Here is a 19,415-nt window from a genome sequence, read left to right as displayed (position 1 = left end):
CACCCCCCCTTTTAACCCTTGACTCTCCCTCCATAAGGATGTATGCCCAGGTCACGTCTCCACAAGTAGCCTGATACCTATGCAAGAACCCGGAACATCAGGACTCCCCCAACCCTCCAATCCCCGAATACCATACCTTATATGGCTGTGAACCTATTCCCTCTCTTAACCCAGATAAAAGACCCACTCCACCCCCTCCCAGAGCAACTTCCCCAACTCTCCTTTCCAGAGTTGCAGAACCTCGTGCCCACCTCCTCCCAGCGTGACTTTCCTGGCTCCCCTTCTCCTGAGCCCTGAAACTTCGCCGGAGAGTGCCTTTAATAAATCTTGCCCTGTGCCTACCCTTCCTGTTGTTGTGTTTATCTCACCTGTAAAACCTTACAGTGCCACCAACTAACTAGCTTAGTGCTGCTGTTTGCACAAAACGGGAGGGAGTCTCAGAGTGGCCTAGTCTCTGCTGAGTCCTGCCTGCCTCACTGTTGCCCAGACCATGGGCAGGCATGGAATCTGCCTCTTCCCTAAATACACCTTCAGTGTTAATAAAGGAAGAATTTCTTTCTTTCTTTTTTTTTAAAGATTTTATTTATTTGACAGAGAGAGATTACAAGTAGGCAGAGAGGCAGGCAGAGAGAGAGAGGGGAAAGCAGGCTCCCTGCTGAGCAGAAAGCCCGACGCAGGACTCTATCCCAGGACCCTGAGATCATGACCTGAGCCAAAAGCAGAGGCTTTAACCCACTGAGCCACCCAGGCGCCCCATTATAAAGGAAGACTTTCTGCCCAAGGCAGAGCCTCAAAGCAGCTGGTGGTAATGCCCCCACACAGCAGCAAGGAGGCGTTCTTTCTTGGGGAGTGTGGTAGGCTAAAAAACAGCACCTCAAAGATACAGGGCTGCTGGGGAGCTGGGGCCTGCTGAAGGCAGCTCAGGTCATGATCCCAGGGTCCTAGGATCCAGCCCATGTTTGGCTCCCTGCTCAGTCAGAAGTCTGCTTCTCCCTCTCCCCTTACCCCTACCCCCTTCCCTCTCTCTCTCTCTCTCTCTCTCTCAAATAAATGAAACCTTAAAACAAAACAAAAAAAGATACAAGGGTCCTAATCTACCTTACGTAGCCAAAAAGGGCTTTGCAGATGTGATTACAGTGAGGATCTTAAGATGAGGGGATTCTCCTGAATGGTCTGGGTGAATCCTAAATGCATCACGTGTGTACCTGGAAGAGGGAGGCCGAGGAGGAGAAGGGAGTGTGACCACCGAGTGATGTAGCCACAAGGCAAGGAACACCAAAAGCCACCAGGATCTGGAAGAGGCAAGGAACGGATTCTCCCCTAGAGCCTCCTGAGGGAGCATAGCCCTGCCGTCACCTCGAGTCAGAGGGTTGCCCCAGAACCGTGAAAGAATGCACCCCAGGTTGGTGGTATCTTGATATGGCAGCCCTGGGACACTGATGCAGAGGGTGGGGGCACCCTCTCTCCCCTGGCTGTGGCTTCCACCAGAAATACAGTGTGGAGTTAAGAAACTGACTTCCCACTGTCTTTCCTGTTGGGTCACAGAGCTGAGGGAGCTGGTGAGCAGCCCACCAGGGAGCACATGAATGGGGTTAGGAAGACAAATGAGTGTGGAACAGCCAGGAGGATTCTAGCCTGTCCTGGGGTGACGTGGGTCCCTACCAAATGGGAGGCAGTAAGTTCGTGGCTTCACATGAACCCAGAAGCCCTCAGCTCCAAACTAGCATTTCTTGGCAGGGGTGGGGGGACCATTTTTGGAGTAGAAGACATTTTCAGGGAATGCCTTCGGGGAAGGCATTTCTTGACCTTTCTTGAAATGTCATGGCCTATGCAAACTTCCAGTGTTCAGTTAGGCAAACATGGCGCCTGGGGCTGCCAGGAGAGGAAGGCCCCGGGGGAAAACTTGTCCGGGGTTGGCCCAGGGTAAGCAGACATTAAGAAGGGGTTGGAAGCACCGGGACCTGAAGCCTTCTGCAAAAATTCCTTTCCTTTTCTCAGACAATCCCTGAGTTCACCTAACTTCAATGTTATCAGCTGTTCAGGAACCAAAACTTGCAACGGAGCAAAAACGCTTCATGCCTCTGTGACCTTCCCCATCCTCTGGCCCAGTGTGAACAGCAAAAAACGTCCCTCCCAGCGTGTGAGCCATGCTGTGCCCAGGAGGAGTCTGGGATGCCTTCAACCAACTGTTCTTTCTCTCTCCCTCTCTTTTTTAAAAAGATTTTATTTATTTATTTGTGAGAGAGAGTGAGTGTGAGTGCACAAGCAGAGGGGAGGGGCAGAGGGAGAAGCAGACTCCTGGCCCAGCAGGGAGCCTGATGCAGGACTTGATCTCAGGACCTCTGGGATCATGATCTGAGCTGAAGGCAGACATTTAACTGACTGAGCGACCCAGATGCCCTGTTCTTTCTCTTTTGAATAGTCATTCCTCATAGTTAAACTACATAAGCATTTTATAAAAACTTTTGTAAAATAAATCATAATCTCTTTTATGAACCCACCCATTGTTAGGATTTCAGCGTATTTCTTTCTTCATGTGGTTTTCCCTTGGTTTCAGAAAGCTGCAGTCAGAGCAAAACAGCTCTGCACCACCAGCTCCCCCAAGGGCTTGTCCTGACCTTGGTCAGTTTGCCCTGCCTGCTTTTATGTTTCTCATTGCCTTCTTCGCTATCTAAAAGTCCACGTGTGATTCTCACCTCCTTATCTACTGAAAGGGTCTTCCCTTTGGCTGCCTGGGGACTCTGTCCCAGACCCATCCCCCAGACCGTGCCCAGGACCTGGAAGAGCGCCTGTCACATGTATGTGTGCGATGCATTAATTGGACGATGGGAAAATTCTGCATATTCTCTTTTCTTTGAACTATCGGATCTTAATTGTTTTTCTTCTGCCTATAAGTTGTTGAACCTATAGGAAATATAATTAATACGCAGTTTCCTCTGAAAAATACAAATCAAAGCCGGGTTTCCAAGCATTGTCTACCCACAATGCTTCTCCATCTGTCCCTCATACTCATCCCATGTCAAAAATAAAACCCAAGTCATCATCAAGGAGGTTGAGAGAAGCCACAAAGGCGGAGTGAGGGCAAGGAAGGCAGGACAAGGCCTGGAAGAATCAGGAATCGTGTGGTAGAGTAGCCTGAACATGGGGCTTGACCATCAGATTGGCCTGCATTTCGATCTCAGTTCTCCTGCTTGCCTGCTGTGAGATCCGGAGTAAGTAACTTAACTTCTCTGTGCCTCTGTGCCGTCCTTATGCTGGGGAGACCTTCTCCCTCCACTCGTGGCAAAGGTTAAATAAGACCATGTATGTAAAGTACCTGGGGCTTTTTTGTTTGTTTGTTTTTTCTTTTGAGGTAGTTACAGGGATCTTTACTGAGGTGCCTAGTTGTCTCAGTTGGTCAAGCGGCATCTCGATCTCAGGCTTATGGTTCAAGGCCCACGTTGGGTGTAGAGATCACTTAAAAGGAAAAGAAAAATAAAGGTATCTTTATTGATAGTACCATGAAATAGCTACAAGGATAGTTGTTAAATAGATTATTAAATTATCACTTAATAAATTACTATATCCTCTTCCACATCACACTGACATGGCCGTCCTTCCACAGAGGGAGGACCTACAAGGTAGGCAATTATAAAGCTCATGGTTGATAATATAAAATTTTTTGTATAGAAGCAATATGTCCTCGGTCTCTATGTATACCCACCAGTCACGAGCATGAAACAACAGAATATAAATAACAGCTTTATGCTTTGTTTCCTTTCTTTTTCCTTTTTTTCCCCTTTTTTAAATTTTTTTTTACAATTTTCATATACAGAAGAATTCGTATGATGTCATTCTGCTTCAAAGAGTGCTGTTTATGAACATGCAGAATCAAGGAAGGGAAATGTTATTTGGTTGGTGTCACACCAAATATACACATTTGAGATACTATTGCAAATATTTTGAGAAAGAGAGATACACACGTTTGAACACTAAATTCTGGCTGCCTTAAAGAGCAAATGAAATGCAAAAAGCTTGTTAGGTCCGTGGTCAAAGGAACGAGACTGATACAAAGCGAAGGTCAAGCAGAGCTTTATTTTCCGCCAGGTATGGAGAACCAAACCGACTGGTCGGGGCTGCCTCTTACAGAGAGGGTGACCCCTCCCTGCCTTACAGACTAACTTTTAAAGGGCAAAGGCCATGTGGTTGGGCCTGGCCACGCACAGGTGGCCAATGAGATTGTAACACACAGAGAAAGCTAAACAGTCATGCTAGGTCACACACAGGTGGCCAATTGAATTACAATTTACCCCATAGTAGATACTTGAACTAGCCTATCACCTTGGTCAGAATTGGCACCCAAAAGGTGCACAAAAGGCGGGCCCACAGTCCTTGGTAGCTAGGGAGACAGTATGCATGCCCCACTGATTGGATGTCTCCACCTGGCCTGACCTGCCCTTGTATTTGGGCTCTGTTACCTGGGACTGGTTTCCCAGACTTGCTTTTAAGTAAGTTCCCCTCGGGGGGTGGGGGTGGGGGCACGGTCAGTTTAAGTTTTACTGCATAAACAACAAAATCACTGTTTAACTGGATGGGATCGCTCTGGCTAAATAGGCCCTTACAGGCTCTTTCCCTAATTTGCCCCCACCTTTTGCACACCTTATGGGTGGGACTGTGTCCCCACGGACTGCCTAATCTACCCCAACCAGGAAGAGCCTATTACTTACCCCCTACCCCTACAGATGCTGGTGGAGTCTGATTCAAACCCGGGCTGTCAGGTTCCAGAATCCATTCTCTTTAGCGTCAGAACCGTGCTACCCTTTTAAAATCTCAGGCAAGCAAAAGAAAGTTATTCAGCGACAGAGAAGTGACACCAGACAATCCCCTACCAGGACACACTATGTGTGGTACAATAAAACATGTATGTGGTCCTTCCTGGAACAGAGCTCCTGAAATCTCTGAAGTTTTCTGAGTGATAGGAGTGACCTTTGTTGTTCATAATGAGCCTCTCTGGGTCACACCTGAGTTCCTGTGAACACAGGGACTTAGGCGGGTCCCTAGATGGTCTGAGGATAGAGTGAGCTGCAGGACCAAGTGATCAGGGACTCTTAGCTCCAGCCCCACCTCCAAGAACGGGAAGTGGGTGGAGACTGAGCTCCATAAAAACTCTTGAACAAGGAGATTCCAAGAGCTTCCATCCTGGTAATCATCTCAAGGTGCTGGGAGGCCCAGAGAGCACATGGAAACCCCACACCTTGCTTTATGCATCTCTCTCATTTGGTTGTTCCTGGGTTGTATTCACTATCGGAAACCAGTAAACGATAAACGTAAGAAAACGTTAGTTCTAGCAAATGATTGAGTCTGAAAAGGAGGTGGGAACTCATGATATGCAGCCTGTGAGAACTACAGCTGGCCTTCCGGGACTTCAGCTGTCATCTGGGGTGGGGTCAGTCTTGTGGGACTGAGCCCTTACCTCATGGGGTCTGTACTAACTCCACCTTTTAATCATTGTGAATATGGTCTTATGGACAGTGGTGCACAAATATCTCTTCAAGTCCCTGCTTTCTGTTCTTTTGGGTATATACCTAGAGGTGGAATTGCTTGATCATATGATAATTGTATGTTTCATGTTTTTAGGAACTGTCTGGTGGTAGTCCTGAGAAATCTCCTTAAGAGGGACTGTAGGGGGAGCACCTGGGTGGCTCAGTGGGTTAAGCCTCTGCCTTCGCCCCAGGTCATGATCTCAGGGTCCTGGGATCAAGCCCCGCATCGGCTTCCCCCCCGCCGCCTGCTTCTCTGCCTGCTTGAGAATCCTGTCTGTCAAATAAAATCTTTTAAAAAAGTGGGGGGGGGACTGTCGGGGACACACCTTTTTTTTTAACCCCTCTGTTCTACCTTTACTTCCTTTCTGAAACATGGGTGCAATGGCTGGAGCTTCAGCAACCATTTTAGAACCTGAAGGGATTCTGAGGCTGGAGATCAGGAGCTCGGAAGGAGGAAAGTATCTTGATTCAGTTGTGGAGTAGAGCATAGAAACAGATACTCCTGATCTTCAGGTCTCTTTCATGGGAGAGAAAAATCCAGACTCTAATTTGACTTGGGGGTGGGTGGGTAAGAGTGATCTCCAATACTTAGAGAATACAGTACCTAACTGATACAACTCTCTTAATACTGACCTCCATCCTGGGTAACATTGGTTCAATATTGCTCTGCTAAAAAGTATCTGTTGCCCAGAAACAACCCTGCTGCGTCATACGTGCTCCAGAGCTCCCTGGGACCAGGCTGGCTGTGGCTTTATCAGTCAGACAGGACAGATCTCCTTCTTCCCCAATCCCATCCGGCTTTAGCCAACCTTAAGCTGATAAACACCACTTCACAGTCCGAATCCACCTGCTTCCCCACTGTGTGGTATTTAGGAAACTACTTGAATTTTTACATCTTCAGAGAGGCAGATAACCATCTCTCCTTTGGACAGTCACTGTGTGGATTCAGTGAGCTAATGCATGGAAAGCGTCTGAGATTTGTAATGGCATATGCTAATGGTATTATTATAACTTCTTTTGGCAAAATCTCATTGTCCATTCAGCTTCACACATTGATTCGTATAATAGAGTTACATATTGAGTGTTCATTAAATAGCAGTCAGTAGGATTTATGTGTCTTTCCCCTTTTAATCTTCATGGGAACCCTACAAGGTGGTTATTATTAATATCTCCTGTTATAGCTGAGGAAGTTGAGGCTCAGAAGATTAAGTAACTTGCCCAAGGTCACACAGCAAGTAGTGGAGCCAAGATGCAAATTTGGGTCTCTCTGTATGGAGAAGTGTGACATAATAAGAGATATATGTATTAGTCTCTGCCTTGGTTCCTGACACAGACTCCTAAAGCCCTTATAAATAGGGGTGCTAGGGAAATCTTTTGTTTTAATATTTAGTCTTTGACCCCCATCCCCAACACAATGCTCAGAATTTCCCGGGTGATAGGAGCATCTTTCATTCTAATGAAGTGACTTGTGGTGGGCTCCTGGATGAGGGTGCTGGTCACCAGAAAGATGTGTTATCACAAGCCATGATTAGAAGCTTGGAACTTTAATGCCACCCCCCCATTCTCAGGACTCTTTCAGACCTCCACCTACGTAACTGGCTGTTCATCTGTATCTTTCATCATATCTTTTATTCTATAACAAACTAGCACACATGTTTCCCTGAGTTTTGTGAGCTGCTCTGGCAAATGATGGAATCCCAGAAGGGGATCCTGGGAACTTCCAATATGTAGGAAAGTTAGACAGGAATTGCGGGTAACCTGGGAGCCACTCCTTGCGTGCTACTCCCGCCTGAAATGAGGGCTGCCTCGTGGGACTGAGCTCTTTAGCCTGTGGGGTCAGCACTAACTCCACTTAGTCTCAGGATGAAATTGAATTGTAGGACACCCAGCAGGTGTCGCAGAGAATTGGTTGCTGTGGGGGAACCTCCCAGGTGTGGTGGCCAGAAGTGTCAGAAGTGAAGTGATCTCTGTTAGTCGTAAAGGGCGGACCCAGGCCTGTGCTTCTCCTGGGCAGGAAGCCAGATGTTTAACTACCTTGGGGCACAACCTTCTGTCCTGTGGCTCCTCCTCTGCCTTCAAACCCTTCTTAAAGCAGCAAGAGCTAAAGTAATGATTATTAGTTTAATATTAGCATGGGGAGGTCTCAGGGAGAACATGGATTTAAATATTTACTTATATATTTTAAAATTTATTTTCACTGTGGAAAGATTACCCTCAGTACATACTCGAGACCAAACTAGGGCACGACTGAAGAATGAAACTGTTCTGCATGTAAAGCTGGAAGGACTTTGAGCTTCTGAGAGAGGCCCAGTGGAAGGAAGGGAAGGGAACAGAACCAGAGAAACTGGACGAGCTGATTGGAAACTCAGCAAGACAGTAAGAGGCAAGGGAGAGGGGACAGATGTGGCTGAAGGGACTTTGAAGAACAGGGCTGCCCAGTATCTGGCATTAACTGACCTGCTCTGCTGGTCAAGGGTCCCCCAACCGACTTGTGGTCACCCGCAAGTCTTTAGTAGCCAAGATTTCACCCAGTGTGAGTGAGTAGTGCTGAGGGAAGCAGAGAGAGGAAGCCGGGTCCGATGTTTGGGGCGGATAGGCAAGGCAGAGAGAAGGCAATGGCCACAAGACCCCAAATGGGATCCAGAAATCAGCAGAAGTAGAAAATCACAGCAAGCGATAACCAGGAGAAGCACGTGCATCGAAAATTCTCAAGAAGTATGGAGGAAGTCAGGATTTGGGAAGACTTGAGTCTTCCAGGTGGCGCCGGCTCAGCCTGACTTTCGGAAAGTGGCTGGTGGCCTCCCACTCGGTGCTCTGTCCCTGCACTAGGAGAGCCAGGACCCAGGACAAGCAGAGCCTGGGCCTCCTCCAACCAAGTCCCTTAAAGAATCCTCCAGGAGGGAGAGACCCCACCTCACCGCAGGTCACCTGGGAGCTCATGTGCCTGTGTGCCTGTGTGTCTGTGTGCCTCTGAGCATGGGCAGGGAAAATCCTCCTGGGATGGGCCTGCTTCCACTTTCCTCCCTGCTGAAGACCTTGGAGAGCTGAGGTGGGAGAACCACAGGGTGAGTTGCCCCCACTCTGTGGTGGGGGGGGGCTGGGGGGGCGCTGGGGGAAATCATGCATATGAATGGACTCTGCAAGGACCTAACCTTTTCCCTCCTCAGACAACAACAGTAAAAATAAATGCTCCTGACATCAATACTTAATGGGACCAGGCCTTGCATACTAATGAAAATGTCTGCAGAGCAGCCCCCTGGAGGGAGAAAAACATGGGGACTTATTAACCCTCAAGCGGCAAGACCATGTTCCCCCCAAAGGCCTTGCTGGCCAGGCAGGGAGAGCCTTACATCCTATGCCTGGAAGTGAAACTGTGTAGTTTTTCTCTGCCGTCGAGGGCAAGAGGGCAGTGGCGAGGGTCTGACCACCTTGGGACACCCTCCATCCAAACAGACACTCCTCCCTCCCTGCCTCTTTCCAATGCACGGTGACAGAAGCCAGAGGGAAGAAACACAGCTGTCACAGAGTCCCTCCTGTGTGTTCACATCCCACTTCTCCCAGCGAACACCAACCTAGTCCCCCCTCTGAATGTCATCTTCCAAGGTGCAGGACGTGAAGAGGACTTTGCCTCCATTTTGACCTCTAACTTTCTAGTTTGTTATCTTGGCTCTGAGACTCTGAGGATAAAGCACGCCCCCCCCCCCCACCCCCGCCATGGGAACCAAAACTACCCTCTCAAGCAGCACAGACAGCCCTGAGCCTGCTGCAGCCCAACTCACCCATGACCGACTCCAAGACAATGATCGATTGGACCTTCACTGCCCACCTGCAGGCAGCCACCCGCCTTGCCCCACCCTTTCCTTCTAGAAACTGGAAGGCACCAGGCACCTTGGAGACAGTCTCTGGGATGTTAGGCCCTGTGTTCCTGGTGTGGCTTTATTGAAATAAATTCCTTTCTTGTTTCACTGCTACTCATTTCTCTGCCTTTGGATTTTGTCAGTGGCGAGTGGTTGAACCTGGTCTGTTGGGGGCCCTCGGAGCTAGGCATTCTTGTACCCCCCCAACCCCCCCTCGCCGTGCCCTGGGTCTGAGGCAGAAGCTAGAGTGGAAGGACGAGACAGCCTTGGATTCAAAGCCTGCCCCTGGCATCTGCAAGAAGCAGCGGCCCATTTCCTCCTCAGCAAGACAAGGATGGCAGCCCTGCACTTACAGGAAAGTCCTAAAGAAGGGAGGGGAGGAGACTGTGAGTAGGGCCTGCTTGGGACAGAGCCTGTGCTCAGCAGATGGCAGTTTCCATTTGATCTGAGAGGAAAGTCAACTAGAGCCCTTCCCCACAATAGGCTCTTGTGGGAAGTCAACTAGAAAGGGAAACAGGAGGCCCATGATAGGATGTCAAGGAAGAGAAATATTTGCAAATGTCTCCGAAGAATCTAACAGGGGCTGAGGGCTTTCCTGAAACAAAACAGCAAACATGTGGGAGATCCCAACAAGGAGCCCAGCTGCCCATCCCCAACCCGTGGCCCCCACCTCAGCCTGCTGGGGGTGGGCCTGCAAGCTTGCTGCCTGCGAGGCAGGGAGACCAGTTGTATCTCGGGGAAGTTTGGAAGAAGGTAGTAAGGCTGACACAGTCTTCGGGGGCATGTACCTGCCATGCTGTGGAAACACTCCAACAGCCCTGTGGAGATGTTCCTGTTTGGGGGGATAAACAAAAACAAAAACTAAGGCCCTTGGCCAGCAGCCAGCTCACCCCACCAGGGGCAGGAGTAAGGCCCGTTAGGAGTGGAATCCTTGTATCTTGCTGCCCCAGTCAAGATTTCAGTAAACCAAAGCAGAACCACTTAGCCAATTTGCCTCCAAATTCTCTCAATAATAAAGTTATTACTGTTGCTTTAAGCCACTAAGTTTCAGGGTGATCTGTTACACAGCCCTAGAAAACCAATACACTGTTTCACATAGTACAATTCCAAGTAAAATTTCATTTGAAAATTTCTATGGCTTAAGATAAAACAACAGAAAACAAGAACGTTTATAAAGTCATCATCAAATCAGACTTCTTTATCCATTGGTAAGTAACGGAGCCACAGAAGGTCTGGATGTGGTGTTTATAGCTAAGTCAGGGCAGAACCAAAATCAGCACTCAACTTTGATTTCTATCTCACTGCATCCCATTCAAGAAGATCAGGTATTCAGGGAAGAAGGTGTTCAGATTTTGATCTAGAGAGAAGACTGGTTTATCCAGCTGGGTTATTAAGGCAAGAACCTAGAAGTTCCTGAGGGACCATCAGTTAAATATGGTCTTCAGTTTCAATTTGACACCAAGAGTTGAAGTAAATGATAAAAGAGGTCACTGTTTATTACTATCCTGTATATATCGCTATCCTGAACGACTTGGAACTCTAAGGATCTTAAAAAAAAAAATACAGTTTATAAATCAGTTTGAAACCCATCAATCCATTAAGTAAAAGCATTGCTGCCCAAACATGGCTATTTCCCAAACACCAAATCAGTGATTTGCAACATAAATAAAGCAATCAGAGTGATGAAAATAGATGGCTTCCAGCAAAATCCATTTCTGAGAGTTGCTGGCACAGTGAGAAGGGAAACCCTTTTCAGGCTAAAATGATAATAATTTGACTGGTAAAGAGCTGAGAATACACTGAAAATTATCACCTCTCTCTGAAACCCAGTTCCAGAGCAAGGTGGGTACATGTGCAGCTGGGATAAAGAAAATAAATGTACAGAGGGAATTCCAACCACAGACCCTCTGATGGCAAATTATTTTTTTTCCTACTACACACCAGGTTGCAAATGTCATGCTGACTTCTCTCCATGGTGGGTGCAAAGTTGCTAGAAAATGGTGGAAGACCTTTGCCTTGTCTCTTCCAATTCTCAGTTCTCAGATCTCTCATTTGAACACTCCTTTTTCATTGCTCTTTCTATTGCCATCTGGAAGCACTCAGCAACATGGGGGCTTGATCCCAGACTTCGTTGGGGTTCCTAGTGCTTCCTCTGGCTCTCTGAAGAGCAATGACACAGAATGTCTCGTGTGAGCAACAGCTGGGTCAGTACAACACTAACTGGATTTGTCCCCCTTCCCCTCCACCCAAGACGTGACTTACAGTACCATGTAATTTATGTAAATGCCACCCACTTACAGTAAACAGGTGTCTGGACCCTCAGTGTTTCCTCGCCTCGGGGATTATTGCAGACAAAGGAGAAAACAGGAGCTGCTTGAAGCTGAATGCGCCCCTTGAGTTTTGAAAACTGGAAGATTTCGAGGCATATCACATTTTCCTGCACAATCTGAAAGAATTATCACATCAGTATACCTAGAATCCTTTTCTATACCCAGACCCTCCGCCAAGAATCTGGCTTTATACGTGAGCCAGCACCCACCAAGTTCTCCTAGGAAGACTGGCCTGCTGCCTGGTTGATGGGGCCCCAGGCTCCCCGGGGTAATGAAGCTCTCACATCAGGGCAGGCCAAGGCGTCGAAACCATTGAGGACCTCGAGATGAGAAGAATTTACCAAAGTTACGGGTTCTCCAGCTTAAATGTGGTGGGTGGGTCCCAAGCCTCAAGATAGGAAAGAAAATCATACTTTTCAAAGTCCAGTTGCGACTCCTACTCAGTAGAGTCACTGATACCGCCCAGCTCCAGGTTTGCAAAGCAAGCCCAAGGCAACCTGTGTGGCTATTGAACAGTCTGACTGCAGCCCCTAAATTATCAGGCCAAACCTAATGAGAGAAGCCTTGCTGTGATCGAGAATAATCTGCATGATTATTTATGATCACAAAGGGGGAGACTGTTTAGAAAAATCATCCTAAATTTGAAAATAAGCAAGAGTGTATGGGGTTGGGGAAGGAGGAGGTGCCCGGATGGCTCAGTCAGTTAAGCATCTGCCTTCGGCTCAGGTCATGATCCCAGGATCCTGGGATCAAGCTCCATATCCCACTCTCTCTCTCCAGCAAGTAAATAAACAAACAAACAAATAAATAAAAGAGAGAGATTATTAGGTATTCTTTCAGAGTATCTTGGGAGGGCAACTTTGATTTCTTTCTTTCTTTTTTTTTTAAGATTTTATTTATTTATTTATTTGAGAGAGAGAGAATAAGTGCTGAGAAGGGGCAGAGGGAGAGAAAGAGAGATAGACTCCCCACTGAGCAGGGAGCCCAATGTGGGGCTTGATCCCAGGACCCAGAAATCATGACTTGAGCCAAAGGCAGATACTTAATGACTAAGCCACCTGGACACCCCTTGTTTTCTATTGACCAGACTATTTTACAGCCCTGCAGAGGCTAGAGGCCAACTTGTAAAAAACTAGCAGCAGAGCAGATGACACCCGACAAACGCAGATTTCATCTGATAGTGACAATGGATTGCCATTGGCAAAAGTGATAATCCCCCAAATCTTTGCTTGTAAGATATTAGCCAATTTCACATGAATGAATAAATTCATTTTGTCTTTTTAGGGTTTTTTTGGTCTGCCTGTTGAAAATTCCATTCTTCAAATTCTCATTTGAATTCAAGTTTTATCATATTATGATTCCCAATGAGTGGAATAAAATCTTCGACATGTTTGATATTTGTAGGTCCTGTATTTAACCTTTGGGAAAGTGTTCTTCAGCACATGCACTAAGCATATTCCAGAAACTTTGTAATGAGCCTCCTTAGCCCAGTTTTACCCTGCGGTTCATTCTGTAGAGCCAGATTTAGCTTCCCGTTGTCCAGCTCTGACGGTATCACCCCCTTACTCCTCTGGATACAGAAAGGTTCAAGTACAATAGATTTGTATTCCAGGCCTTTTACAATCATGCTCCAACCTCTCCAGACCTACCTAGAGCTCCAGGTAAAGAGTAGGTGCCCAATAACGCATGGTAACAAATGGATGAATGAACTCACTGATACTACTTTCCTGAAGGTAGTGCTTTGTTTTTGTTGCTAAGAAAGAATGAAAGCTATCCCTTTTCCTTACTGGGCATTCCACTTAAACTATTTTGTTTATCCTTGTCTTAGTTTGGCTGTTCCCAGAGGCAGACCCCAAGACAAAGATTCAAGCACAAATTATTTATTTGAGAGGTGATCTGAGAAAGCACCAGCAAAGGAGTAAGAAAGTAGCCCGGTTAGAGAAAGAAAGTGATAAAGGGTGTTATGAAGCCAGGACTCACAGTAGGCGACTGAGGGCAGTTCTATTGGGGTGCCTTAGAGATAGAGCAGGAGCCTCCTCAGAGATGTTCCAACCAAGAAGTGAGGACACAGAGGGTATTTATCTTCTAATTGCCCACCTGTCATTGGCTGAGTGTTGCTTCTAGGGACTTTATCTTTTGACAGTGTAAGCATGTTCTCCCAGCCAGACAAAACCCCCCACCCAGAAAGCTGGAGATCTTCACAATACACAGCCTTCAGGCCTGGGCTACCGCACTGGAGAAGCTTCCAGCCAAGTAACTCCAGGCATTTCCTCCAGATTATAAGACAAACTCCATGAGAAGATGTTCTGTGCCACTCATCATCAGAGAAATGCAAAATGAAACCACAATGAGTTATTTCCTCACCCCACTCATAATGGCCAGTATAAAAAAGACAAGAATTCGTAAGTATTGGTGAGGATATGTAGGAAAAACGAACGCTTGTGCACTTCTGGTGGGAATGTAAATTGGTGCAGCCACTATATACGGTATGGAGGGTCCTTAAAAAATCAGAAAGAGAGCTACCATATAATATAATCCAGCAATTTCTCTTTTGAGTATTTATCCCCTCAAAATGAAAACATTAATTCAAAGAGATATATGCACCCTTATGTACACTGCAGCATTATTTACAACAGCTAAGTTCTGGAAGCAACCTAAGTGTCCATTGTTACATGAATGGATAGAGAAGATGTGGAATATTACACATTCAATACAGTGGAATATTACTAATTCGTTAAAAAAAGAAAGAATAGAATCTTGCTTTTTGTGACAGCATGGATGGACAGAGAGGGTATAATGGTAAGTGAAATAAGTCAGACAGAGAAAAACAAATACTATATGATTTCACTTATGTGTAGAATCTAAAAAACAAAACAAATAAACAAAGAAAACAGGAACAGATTCACAGATACAAGAAACAAACTATTGGCAACCAGAGGTAGGGGAGGTTGGAAGGGCAGGCAAAATAGGTGAATGAGATTAAGAGGTACAAATTTCCAGGTATAAAATAAATAAGTAGTGGGGATATAAAGTGCAGCATAGGGAATATAGTCAGTAATATTGTAATAACTTGGTACAGTGACAGATGGTAACTAGACTTATCACGGGGATCATTTCATAAGGTGTAAAAATATCGAATCACACCCGAAACTAATAGGATATTGCGTGTCAATCATACTTCAATTTTAAAAAAAGATTGTGTAATGAGATTGGTTGGGAATCCTGCTGACCTCTGTGGCATTACTTCTCCATGCATTTAATGCGCTCCCTCTGGGCTCTGTTTCGCATGCAGGTCACAGTGTGGGGAAGCAGAGGGGAAGCCGGGAGACCAAGCACTGGAAAGCAGAATCATCCTTTTTAAAAAGATATTCTACATACAAAGGGGGAAGGCCAACAGGAGGTTCCTATCTCTCTGGGGGAGGCTCTTGAAAAGCAATCAGGGGAAGCTACCTGGTCACCTCTGGAACGGGGGCTGGAATGGAACATAGCTTTGGGAACCCATTGGGCCATGAGAAGTTTTAATTGGTGGCAACACACAACCACCATTGGGATGCGATACAGTCAGAACAAGGCTGACTCTCAGTTCAGCTTGGGTAATTATCCTTGGAGAGATGCTGTAACCTGTGAACTTAATCACCACACTGCCGGGCCACTACCACATCCCTCTGCCCCTCCTTCCCATTTTCAGGAAGTGCCTTACCTCCCCCGGTTCCTGGGTTCTTAGAGCACGTTCAGATTTGCTGTAATACTTGTGAACGGTGTTTCTTAAACTTTAGCTGCATCAAAATCACCTGGAGGTTTATTAAAAATACAGTTGCTGGGTCCCACCTCTAGACTTTCTGATTCAGTAGGTCTGGGGTGAATTTACAGCAGTAGGAAGTTTCCAGGCACTGCTGAAATGGCTGGACCAACCATCACACTCGGAGAACCACTGCATCCCCCACCTATTGGTTTAGAGGGTCCGTTTTGGCAAGATCTTTTGGTGATCCATGCACCCACTGAAGTATAAGAAACACTATTTCTTCAGTTTTCCCAAGGACGGTACCATTGTAGATGCACAGAAGAGAAGTTAATTTATTATACACACTGGATGCTTTAGGCATTAGAATTTTTCCCCTAAAATGGTTGGTAAACGCTGAAATGTCTAGAAAAGAAGTTCCCAAATTTTTCAAGAACAGAATCTCTTTATAAGGTCAAAGTATTTTATACACACTCATCCCCATGGGAATATCCATTTAATAGGAAAACAGCTGGCCCCTTAGACCGCACAAGCACCCAGTGTCCACAGCAAGGAACATCTCCCCAGTGGACCGTGGTCAGATGAGCCACAGAGATGAGTAAGTAAAAGCCACCAAGCTGAGACAGGAAAGGCAAAGCAAGCAAGCAGGAGCCAGAAAACTCTAGGAGTTCTGAGAGCTGGAATAAACTGGAAAGTTAAGAAAGCTACAACACAGGCACGAAGTTTTGCCTCTGAGGGAGACATGGCTACCTCGCTTCAGCCAGAAAGTCTTCTCTACGCCTGCGGCCAAGACAATGTCTTCTGAAGTAAGACTTAGCCCTCTGGGGCCCAGGACCCAAAGCAGAGCTGGGCGCAACGACCCTCCACATTTTGCAAGGTCTGAGGATGAGCCTGGGAAAGAGAGGGCTGGGAGCAGCAGAGGAATTAGGAAGATTTCTGGAGCCAGACTGCCTCATGCAAACTCTGTCTCTGTGGCTTGCTTGCTAGCTGGGTGACCTCATCAGTCCTGCCTCGAGCAATCGGCTGGAGGCTGTCTGGCTCTGGAGAGCCCACTGTGCACAGCCTTTCCCACTCCCTGCTGGGTGGCAACCAGTCACCCGTCCCAAGGAACCCACTGTGGTGGACATAGTCATGCGTGGAAAAGTTCAGCTACAAATCAGGGCTTCCTCCACACTATCCAGCGCTAAACACCAGCAAACCACTGCTCACTGGTAATGTTATGGGACCTGAGTAAGAGTATATATGCAGATACAGATACATTCATTGAAAATTATAAATCACATTAACGCACTGTTACGTAGAATAACTCTAACCTCCAACCCTGGCAGGTAGACCTTTATGATGACTGGAAAGCTAGGTTCAAATTTAGAATTCCGATGCTCTTCCGAGTTCTCTGTTGGGTGGCAGTAGGGGGTGAGCCTGACCAGCCTTCCCTTCCCACTCTGTCCCCAGATCCATCCCACTCCATGTGAGGACCCCCCAGCCTGGACATTCAAGCTCCCTGCAAGCCCCCCAAACCACAAAGGTTGCTCTTCAGCCTCCCTTCTGGCCTAAGTATGCACATTGCTGGGGAAGTCCACTCTCAGTGGGATCACCCTAGGGAAAAGCCTGCATGGGACCTGGAAACATCCTGAGGGCTGTTTGGGCAGGGAATGCTGGAGTTCCAGGTACCTGGCTGTGGTCTAGAGGATATGGCAGAACCTCCAGGGAGACAGCACCTTGGCCCCATGGATTCCTCAGCTCACAGAGGAGGAGAAGGCAAGAAAAGGCCAGTGTGGGGATCTCTAAAGCAGCGCCTGGGCAAGGACCTCTAAGCTCTGTGGGCCTCAGTTGTCTCTTTTCACCGCAAAATGACAGTTAAAATAGCCCTAGAGCCTTCATAAGAATTAATGTTAATAGCTAGGTAGCACTTAGTCTTGGCCCATAAGTGGTTTTATAAAGGGTTTATTATGTAAATTAAACATTTGTTCCTTGAGGAGCACACTGGACACTGGGAGTCAAAAATCCTGGCCTTTAAACTTTTCTCGGCTATCTGTTAACTGAGAGTTATTCCCTCAGCTCCCCGAGACTCTGTTTGCTTGTCTTTAGCATGAATTTGGACTGGACATCTTGCGTAGCTAGCCGTGGCTTACTTTTTTAACTAGCAAAGGGATCTTATATTCAAGGGAGGGCAAGATAAAACAGATTCCATAGCAGAGGGGGAAAAAAAACTCATCTCTAGACCTAGCATTTCTGCCTGAATTAGAATTTTAAGCACGTGATCCAGTGGCGTGGGAATTTCTCCCACGGCAGGGTATGTGGTTAGTAGGGCCGCTTTGTATTCATTATGGGAGTTCAGCATTTCGATGACATTTACATTTGAAGAATCCCAGGCTGGCCTTCCCTGGTGAGGGCCTGGGGAGTGACCTGCCCTTCAGCAAGGCGACAGATAGTGTGACAGTGAGGTCCCACATGGGTGGCAGCCATTCCCCACAGCTCCTCTGGCTTGCTCTCCATCTCAGCTATACTCAGGAGGTCTGTAACTGTTACTGACTGCTGTGTAACAAACCAGCCCAGATTTAGTGGTGTAAAGGGCGACTGCAATGTAATATTATGATATTTCACAGTTGTGGGGATGATAAGGCTCAGTCGGGTGGTTCTTTTCTGGGGTCTCTCATTCATTTGTACTCAGAAAATAGCCGGGACGGGAGTCATCCCAAAAGTTTCTTCTTCCATATGTCTTGGTGCCTAGGCTGAGAAGACTCAACAACTGGGCTTCTCAGACATCCCTTTCTGTTTCTCCAGTGCTATAGTTTCCAGTACGTGGTCTGTCCATCTCTCTGGTACAATGGCTTCAGGGCAGCCACATGGAGGCTCGGGGTGCCGAAAGTGTGTGTCCCTGAAAGAGATCCAGATGGAGGCTCTATTAATTTCATGACCTAGACTTGGAAATCACAAACATCACTTTTACCACATTCTCTTTATTAGAAGTGAGTCGCTAAGGAAGGCCTATTTGAAAATGGCGAGAAATGAGACCCCACCTCTTACAGTCTTGAGACTGTCTATTCGAAAGGGTACTACATTATCAGCCTTATTGGATACCCAGATGCTTCTGTACAGACCTACCTGTCCACTCTTCTATGCCCTGTAACTTATGGCAAAGCTCATCTGATGCCCATTGAAGAGAGAAGACCCAAGTGGTCACAGAAGTCCACATCTACCCAAGAGACTGAATATACCAGCAGACAATGGCCACACTATGTGGAAATAGAACTCTGATCCACAAGCCATGCAATAACCAGTGCAGGGTTCAAACCACACCCTCTGCAGCAACTGGCCCCACGTGGTAAGGACTTGGTCAGTGACTACCAGCTTCCCTAATAGTGCAGCCACTTCCAATTCAGGACCAACCAAAGAAAGACAGATATGGTCCTCAGATCAATCACGTAAGATACTCTGCTTCTAGTTATACCACATCCTGCTTCCCCAAGCTAAAGCCTCCAATCACACACACTCAGTGCCTTTCTTTAATTTACTATAAATCTTTCTCACTCCCCTGCCTGTCTTTGGGCCTCTGACACACACATAATGGTGACTGTTTCCCCTGCTACAACAAATGCTGAGTAAATAGCATTTTCCTTTAGGTGGTCTTTGGTTATTTCCACAAACTCAGGGGTCTCCCCCAGAAGGGTACTACAGAAGTTGGTCTCATCAAGAAATGATGGTGGCATGGGCTAACGTGGTAGCACTGGAGCAGGTGAATGGAGGTTTCTGAAAATATCTTGAAAGGAAGTCATTGGGATGGTGATGATGGATCAAATATGCGTGAAGGACAAAGATGGTTAAAGATGACACCAAGTTGGGGCCCTAAGCAATAGGATGAATGATGACACCAGCCTCTGAGATGGCAAAGATGGGAATCAAGTATTGAGTTTGGGAAAGCCTGGGTGGCTCAGTGGTTAAGTGTCTGAGTCTTGATTTTGGCTCA

General features: G+C 46.8%; 1 long non-coding RNA gene across 1 annotated transcript; it reads right to left on the bottom strand.

The window, feature by feature from the left end:
• Positions 1-3,336: 3,336 nt before the first annotated feature.
• LOC116600831 lies at positions 3,337-11,813 on the bottom strand. Its single transcript, XR_004289830.1, has 3 exons — positions 11,678-11,813; positions 11,321-11,539; positions 3,337-3,456 (listed from the first exon to the last, which is right to left on the bottom strand). It is a non-coding gene; the product is annotated as an uncharacterized LOC116600831 (long non-coding RNA).
• Positions 11,814-19,415: the final 7,602 nt, after the last annotated feature.

This window comes from Mustela erminea, chromosome 1 (genome assembly GCF_009829155.1).
Source record: "Mustela erminea isolate mMusErm1 chromosome 1, mMusErm1.Pri, whole genome shotgun sequence".
In the NCBI taxonomy this organism is placed as follows: domain Eukaryota; kingdom Metazoa; phylum Chordata; class Mammalia; order Carnivora; family Mustelidae; genus Mustela; species Mustela erminea.
The sequence above is the reverse complement of the archived record's forward strand: the minus strand, read 5'-3'. Positions and strand labels throughout refer to the sequence as shown.